The sequence below is a fragment of the Vombatus ursinus genome, unplaced genomic scaffold (assembly GCF_900497805.2).
Source record: "Vombatus ursinus unplaced genomic scaffold, bare-nosed wombat genome assembly UNPS02014778.1, whole genome shotgun sequence".
Taxonomy (NCBI): Eukaryota; Metazoa; Chordata; class Mammalia; order Diprotodontia; family Vombatidae; genus Vombatus; species Vombatus ursinus.
The window spans coordinates 39,413,191-39,422,154 of NW_020954556.1; the positions used below are offsets into that span (position 1 = coordinate 39,413,191).

An 8,964-nucleotide genomic window follows, 5' to 3' on the forward strand; every position below is an offset into this window, starting at 1 on the left:
CAAAATGAAATAAGAGTGGAATAGTGCTTAATTATCTTTGTCATCAGATATTATTATCTCATCTCATCCATTCCAAGCTTTGATCCAACCCCTTCTTTAATGTCCCCCCTTTCCACAACATGTCATATATTTTAACTCCTTCTTGTTATTCTAAGTTTTTATTGCTTTCCCAAGCATTGATATGAAGTTTTGTGTCACATCCCTCATTTTTATATTAGGAATTTTTCTCAAACAATATATCATAAGTTTTCATAGACCCAGATATTTCTTCTTAAGGGATTTCCAAGACAGAAAATATTAGATGACAGCCTGCTTGGACTACTAGTCTATGCAATTTAAATAAACAATCTATTTGTCTCATAGCCTATTTGATCAATTATGCAGGTCAGTTGTGAAGAGACTTAATCCAAGTGACTTGTTGCATTTGTTCATTTGATATTCTTATTTAATAATTTAATAAAGACATATGCTCAGTTTTGGTTTGACCTGGATTGGAGTGATTGTGTGCGCATGTGTATGCATGATTATGTTTATACTTAGGATCACACTAGCCTGATCTTTGTCATTTAGGCAGTCAATAAACATTTATTAAGTGCTTATGTCTGCTAGGTGACACAAATATGGGGATCTAAATATTAAAAAAGAAAGATAATCTTTGCCCTTAATGCAGCTTACAGTCTAATGGGGGAAAACAAAACAAGAAGAAGCTGTAAAAATGTGAGAAAGGTATCCAGTATTGGGGCATGATGGAGAATTCCAAAGTCTGAAAGTGTGCAGAACTGATGGGGAATGAGACAATCTGACTTGGACCCTTTTCTTAATTGGAGGTTTATGAGTTCATGGCTCTACCCTTCAGTCAAAGCGTACATAGGGTACTGATGAGAAGTTAATACCAAGGCTTATTGGATCTTGAAGAATTGTATTTCCCAATGATGAGATCCCTGGCGGAAAAGTCCAAGGAAGTCCAAGACTGCAGAGCAATGTAGGAAATGGAGAATTAGCTGGCTTCAAACAGCAGGAAGAGAAGTTCCAACCCTCTAATGAATGCTTTGGTTTTATACATACACACATGCACACATATATATGTATGTGTATAATATATATATATATATGTGTGTGTGTGTGTATGTATGCATATATGTACATATAACAGAATGTCAGGGACTGCATCTTCTTATGTGCATATGCAACAAATATCTGAGTACCTAGCACTGAGTGTCTTTTATACAGTAGGCAGTCAATATATATTTATTAAGCAAATGAATATAAGGAAAAGGCATAATATTAAATTATTTATGACTTTTCCCTGGGTAGGTTAAGCTCCTTAATTTGAGGAAGGATGTTAGTAATGGAGGATGGCTTGCCTCCATTCAAATCAGTTATTGGAAATAGACTACAGGACGGAAGGTTTGTTTACCTATCATACAAGGAGGATCTTACTAAATTAATTGACATGAACTTTCAATTTTTAGACTTAAGCTTATGAGAGATGGAAGAAAGATAAACAATACCAATGCTAAGCCCATTCACTAGGTTAATATTCTGTGGATTTCATTTTTTTCCCTGTTGACTACTTTGTTGACTGAATTATATATGATCCATCAGATTGGTAGACTCCTTGAGTACTTTTCTGAAGGTCAGATAAACCCTGCCTGGTTTGCAGCAAGGAAACAACCTGCCAAAAACTCTTCCTATCAAGCAGGAAGGATGTGACAGGAGGCTGAGTGTTCTGACCAGTGAAATTTCACTCAAGTTGCTGATTCTGTATGCAAGCTTTATGTTCTAGATTTTATCTTTTAAGTCAAGAATATGTTACATCTACAATAGAAATAGTGTAACTGAAAAAAATTGTTATAGCTTTAAAGAATACTTGACTTTTTATATGTGTGAGAGAGAATGCAATTAAACAAATATTTATTGAGTTCTTGCCATATGCCAGAGAATGAGATGATAACTTTAATAAATAACAATACTAATATTTATGTAGCACTTTAAGATTGCAAAAGTATTTTATACATGTTATCTCATTCAATCCTCACAACAATCCTTATGCCTATTTTGTAGATGGAGAAATTGAGGCTGACAGATGTTAAATGACTTGCCCAGGGTCACATAGTAAGTGTCTGAGGCAGGATTTGACCTCAGGTCTTTCTGACTCCAAATCTAGCACTCATTGTACCACCTAGGTAACTAGATAAACTACTGACATTGGGATAAGGGAAGAATTCTTAGAAAACATCTGGTTCAAATTTTAACATCTCCATTTTGCAGATGAGGAAACAGAGGCCTACATAAATGAACTTCGGTGCTCAAATTCAGACAGCTTATAAGCAGTTCCTTATAAGGTCTCCTCACTCCATACACAGGACACTTCCTACTAGTCTACTGAGTTAAAAGTTAAGAAATAGATCAATGGATTATTAATTACTTGATTACACAAACTGTAAACTATGCAAACATAGTCTTTTTTTGGAATATCCATGTATCTTCTATAATAATAGTCAAATTTAAGGAAAGGAAGATGGTAAAAATAATTAATAGTCATGTCATGATTTCTTCTTTGATAGAGAATATTTGATGGGGAAGAGGTTGAAGCTATTGGCTTGACTGAGGGTTTTGATTAACTCTGGATTTTAAACTATTAATTCAATTCGTGGTCCCATTTATCATAGATGAGTTGCTTTTAATCAGAACATGAGAAAGCTGACCTGAGAAATTTGGCTTTTGTATTCTAACCTCCATGTATCAGTGGAAGGCAGTGCTTGGAGTAATGAAACAAAAAAAAAAATAGAATTAGAAGACAGGCAAATAAAATGACATGCATATACACCACATTTAAAGTTTCAGATATGCCAAAGTCCTGAATTGAACATAATAAAAAAGTTAGAAATCCTAAGAAATTTTTTCATTGTCTATTCATTTCCAGGACCCAGACCTGGCAGTTTATCTGAAGAAAAAAAATAAAGAAGAGTCTATAATTTTTAGTCAACATTTATTTATTATTTTTTCTTAGAATGAATAAGCACTATAAGAGACAATTTAAAATATTTAAATATGAAGAGTTACCATAAAAGTATTACATAGCAGAATATCTCTAAAGAAACCATATTAAATGACTAAAGAGACATAGTTTCTCAAGGATTTTAGTTTTGATGTCAAAACCCTAATGATCTGGTTTGAAAACAATGCATTTGACTGTTTTCTAATTGTACTTGAATGATGTCTCAAGTTTCAGTAGGTCATTAAGTAAATATTTATATGTATGTTTATATGTATACATCTTTATCTATCTATCTATCTTCTACTATCTTTGAGATACTATTAGTAAGCACTGGGGATATAAAAAAAGGCAAAAGAAAATCTGCTCTTCAGAAGCTCATAATCTAATGAAAGAGAGCAGGTAAAGAAATATGTAAAAACAGGTTATATCCAGGATAAATTGAAAATAATCAACATAGGGGAATCACTAACATTAAGGACAATCGACAAAGAGATTTTCAATTCCTTATGTTTGAGGGGGTGTCCACAGGAAAGCCTACAACAAGGAATAAATGGAAATACTTGAATTGGTGATACCATTACTACTATGCAGAGAACCATGATTGATTGAAGTACAGATTATGATTTGACCACTGTCCCTCACTCATTATTGGTTTAGCTTTTATTCCACTGATTTAATTCATCCAATAAGATATTCCATTTCCTGTCTTTGAGTATTTACAAGGTAGTCTCCTCTATCTTGAATATTCTCTTTTCCTATCTCTACTTTGTAGAATATTTTTGCCCCTTAAAAGCAGTTATTAGGTGTTTCCTTCATCTTGAAACTACTTTGCATTACTTTTTTACTTATGTGTGTAAATGTATCCCTTCAGTCGAATGTAAGTTCCTTGAGGATAAGGATTTCTTCTTCTTCTTCATTTTTTTGTAGTTGTATCCACAACAGCTTATGTGGTATCTTATCCCAGGGTGAATGATTACTACTAAACATTTGTTTCACCAAATTTAGTTCCTTATGTAGCATAGATGCTGAACATATTTCCATCCATTAAAGCTACAGTTTATTAACTGCCAGATTGATTCACTGTTGTGTTAAATCAAAAAGGTTATTCCTCTAGGCTATAGTCACATTCCACCTGGGTTGGCTGTGGTGTCTGTGGCAGTCTCTGCCATAGAATCCCATCGCTGAGCTTCTCATGGTTCTTCTGGTTTTGCAAAGCCCACAAGGCTCTAAAGAAAAAAGAAAGAAAACAAAAGAGCAGATTGCTCTATCCCAAAAGTGTTCCACCCTCCCTTATGACTCTCCGGAGTTTAGAGAAACTGTACTTTCACATTTTGTGCAGTAGGAAGGAACAGTGAGTTGCTCCATTAGATCTTTTTATAGGTATTCTCAATTCTGGCCCATCAACCAAATATAACATTTCTTCACTACACAACAAAGGGATAGGTAACAGGAACAGAATGCCTAAACATGCCCTGAATTGAGGAAGCAACCTTCACTTCCATGTCATCACTTAATTTCAGAAATAGGCATACCAAGATTGTACCATTCCAATTAGGTGGCCCCCTCATTACACTGGCATCTTCTGAAGCTACATTTCTTTGTTTTTAATAATTAATTAATTTATTTATTTTAGTTTTCAACATTCACTTTTATAAGATTTTGAGTTTTACATTTTTTCCCCTCCTTACCCTCCCCCTCCCCCTCCCCAAGATGGCATGCAATCTGATATAGGCTATACATATACAATCATATTAAACATGTTTCCACGTTAGTCATGTTGTAAAGAAGAATTAGAGCCAAAGAAAAAAATGTGAGAAAGAAAAAAAAACCAAAAAAATAAAAAAAAAGGAAAATAGTAAGCTAATCTACATTTAGACTCCATAGTTCTTTTTCTGGATGTGGATAGTAATCATGAGTCTTTTGGAATTGTCTTAGATCATTGCATTGGTGAGAAAAGTTAAGTCTATCAAAGTTGGTCATCACACAATGTTGCTATTGCTGTGTACAATGTTTTCCTGGTTCTTCTCATTTTACTCAGCATCAATATATGTAAGTCTTTCTAGGTTTTTCTGAAGTTCACCTACTCATCATTTCTTATGGAACAAGTATTCCATCACATTCATATACCACAACTTGTTCAGTCATTCCCCAATTGATGGACATCCCTTCAATTTCCAATGCTTTGCCACCACAAAAAGAGCTGCTATAAATATTTTTGAACATGTGGGTCCTTTCCCATTTGTATGATCTCTTTGGGATACAGCCCTGGAAGTGGTATTGCTAGGTCAAAGGGTATGTACAGTTTTATAGCCCATTGGAGCAGAGTCCTGAACCCTATGCCAACTAAGGGTCACCTGTAACCTCGTTCTGACCAGTTAACTGACACCTTTGATGTCTGTGGGCTGACAGCTCAGGAAGTCACTGAGGTAGATTCAATTGCCCCCAAGGCCTGCTACTGTCTTGCACTGGCCATGGCCCACTGTTGACTGCCTTTTGCTGGGGCTTTCCAAGTGTGATATTTGCTGGAATGCTCCCCTCTAACCGCAATTTGGCAGAACTTTCCTGCCAAGCTTCTAAATTGTCTTGATCTGGAATATTGTTTTACCTGCTCTTTTTGTTGGTTTTGCTGCTCCAGACTGTATTTTGAAGCATTGTTTTAAAGCAGTTTGTAGGGAAATCTGGGAGAGGTCGGATAAGTCCCTGCCTTTACTTTGCATCTTGGTTTTGCCACAATTCTATCTTAACATGAATTAAATACCTATTTATTTCATAGAGATCTGCAGATCAACTTATTAAAAGTCAATCGCTGCAAACTGGCATTTACATAATGCTTTACTACCATCATTACATTTGATTCTCATCACAACCCAAAGTGCTAGTACTTTCCACATTTTACAGATGAAAAGAGTAGAGTCTAAGGGAAATGAGGTGACACACCTATAGTCATAGAGCTAAGGTCCATCAAGAACTGCAACTCAAACCCAACTATGACTCCAAATCCAGTTCTTATTCCATTAGATTACAGTTATGTCTTTTCTTCCCATGACACTGATCTGCCGTGATGAACATTAGGAGACAATAATAAGTAAGCTCTAGACAGAGACCAGGGTGTAGCCTCTTCGATCTCTAGCCTTTTTTTCTTTCTCTAGAGGACAATATAGCTGCTGAATTGGAGGAGGCATGGAAAATGTCAAGGAAGAAGATAGACCCCTCTTGTTTACAGATAAAAGATTCATTTTTCCATTAACGTAAGTTGAGAGACTCTTTCAAATATATGCATTTGAGAATGAGAATTTAAATTTTTATATTAGGTAAAAATAACAAAATCTAGGCACAGTCTATATGCATTGGAGTATATGAGGTATGAATAACAGCCTTAAGGACAGACAGGATAGTCATGGAGTTGCTGTGCAGAGAACTATTGTTTTTTTTTTTTTTTGTGTGTGTGGAAATATTAGGAATTCAGACTTCATCAGGAAGAGTTTTACCTTGTACAGGGGAATCAAAATGAACAGAAGAAAATGAGACACCACTTTCATTAGAATCTCAACACATAGTTGGGTCTAATTTCAAGCCAGTTTCAATGTAACTTAATAATAAGCATTATATATTCAGGGATAGCCCTGGAATCAAGATTAATAACCTAACTCATAGACTCTCAGACTTTTTATAAGAACCAAGAATTGTAGATGCTGAGTCAATTTGTTTTTAAATAAATAATAAGGCCTTGTGTTAATATAGCACCTTTCCTCTGAGAAATGTTAATATATTGACACATTATCTGATTTATATTTAATATTACTAGCAAGTAAAACTTACAGAGAGCAAAACTGAGGCATGCAAAAGCAAAGTGACTGCCTCTTATTTTGTAAGACCATTTAAATGTGAAATATGGCCAAATGAACTACAAGATAGTCATTCATCCATCCAAGAAGACAGGTAAGCAATCCAACTTTTCTAAAGAGTCAAGGCGTCATGTTCCAGGTGAGAGAGTGGAAGTGTGATGCATCATATGGGCTACCACTAACATCTTGACTATTACTTCTCTAATCTTGGTGCAGGAAGCCCCAGATCCAGTCCATTAGCCCCAGGAAATGGAGTAACCCTGAGACTATTGGTCAGACTAACCTCATATAGCATTAAAGGAATCAACTCAGGGGAAAAGAGGCCTGTTATTCTATCCACCTAATAAAGCTATTAAATCCAAGAAAGCAGTGCCCCTCCCCCAAGATCACTCACCAGCTTCCAGACTGAATACCACAGCTATTATGTACAGGAGTGCCCTTGTGGATATGTAACCCATCACTTGCCTCTGACATGCTACAACTCCTGTCTCCTTACCAGTCAGCTACTAAAGAGCCGGAAAAGAACGTCCTCTCTAGCAAAGCCTTTGGAACTAGTTCTGCATGAGAAAGAGATATGGTTTTATCAATGAAAATGATATTTTAAAAAATGTGTTATCCTCTGCTTTTCCACTGCACCCTAAGAACCAAGGTTCTTAGGCCTTTCCATCTAACTGTGGCTGAAACTTATTACTGTTACCTCTCCCTATGAGAACTTTTTGAAAGCAGGGATTGTTTCACTTTTCTCAGTGTATCCTCAGCACATTATAGTGCTTTGAACATAAGCCCTTAATCAATGTAATTTTTTTTATTAATTCATTCATTTCCATTTAACAAATTAGTACAGCATATGTAATAGATGCTCACGTATGTAAGTAAGGATTCCGCAGTGGGCTCCAGGCAGCAGAGGCGGAGCCGCGACTCCTTCCGGTCCTGTGGCCCTCCTTCCCTCCTTCACATTCTCCTTCCCTCCTTCCCATTCTCCTTCCCTCCTTCCCATTCTCCTTCGCTCCTTTCCCGAACCATGGCCCCTGGGGCGGCTGTCTGGGATGGGGTGATCAGGGCGTCCAAGGCCGTGAAGGTTCTCCAGTCCTCGACACCCGAGGAGGTGAAGAAATGCAAGGAGGCCGCGTTGTTCTGCCTGAGCGAGGATCAGAAGAACATCGTGCTGGAGGAGGACGAGGAGATCCACGTGGGGCAGACTGTGGACGACCCCTGCACCCCCTCTGCCAAGATGCTGCCAGACGAGGACGGCCGCTACGCGCTTTGATGCCACCTACGAGAGCGAGGAGAGCGAGGAGGAGGATCTGGGGTTCATCTTCTGGGTCCCCGAGTGCACCCGCCTCAAGAACAAAATGATTTATGCGAGCTCCGAGGACGCGGTCAAGAGGAAACTGACGGAGTCACAGATGGATCACAAGGCAGCCGTCATGAGAAGTGAAGGACGCTGGACCCTGGCCGAGAAACTGGGGGGCAATGCCGTGATCTCCTGGGGCGGAGCCCTTGTGAGTCTGGCCCCCCTGCTGGGGCTGCCCAAGCCCAGAAGGGAGCAGGCTGCCCCCCCTCCTGCCAGACCCAGGGGCTGGGGGAATCCTAGCAGGGGTAGGAGCAATCCCTTCACCCATTTGCCAAACCGCCCCGACTTCACCCGATGGCTCTGGCCTTCCCAAGCCGCCCTTGATATTCTCATTGCTCTAGAGTTGTAGCAGACCAAGGTCCCCGACGCCCAGATGCAGCGGAGGCCAGTATTTATTTAACTGACACCCACAGTTTTCCCACTTCCCCGGTGCTGCTAACTTCTAACTGCAATAGTGGCTTTGTGCTTGTTTTTTAGTTTTGTGTATAAACGGAGTGTTGTGGAGACCCCCTCCCCCACACAGCCGGTTCCCCTCCCCCCCAATTACTCACGTGGCCAGTAAAAGGAAGGTTCAATTAGAAGAAGACGAAGAAAAGGTGAGCTGCAAAAATAAATAAATATACAAACAAACAAACAAATAAAAAAGAAAGAAAGGATTCCTTCAGTACTGATACTGCTGAATCTCACCATCATCACTAATACAGGTAGGAGACTCAGATCCTAAACATAATGCTAGAATTGAAATAAGGAAGACTTGAATTCAA

The 8,964-nt window shown here is 38.2% G+C and overlaps 1 pseudogene; it reads left to right on the plus strand.

Annotated features, from left to right (window-relative positions):
• The first annotated feature begins 7,867 nt into the window (after nucleotides 1-7,867).
• Nucleotides 7,868-8,549, plus strand: LOC114045161 (annotated as a pseudogene).
• The last annotated feature ends 415 nt before the right edge of the window (nucleotides 8,550-8,964 follow it).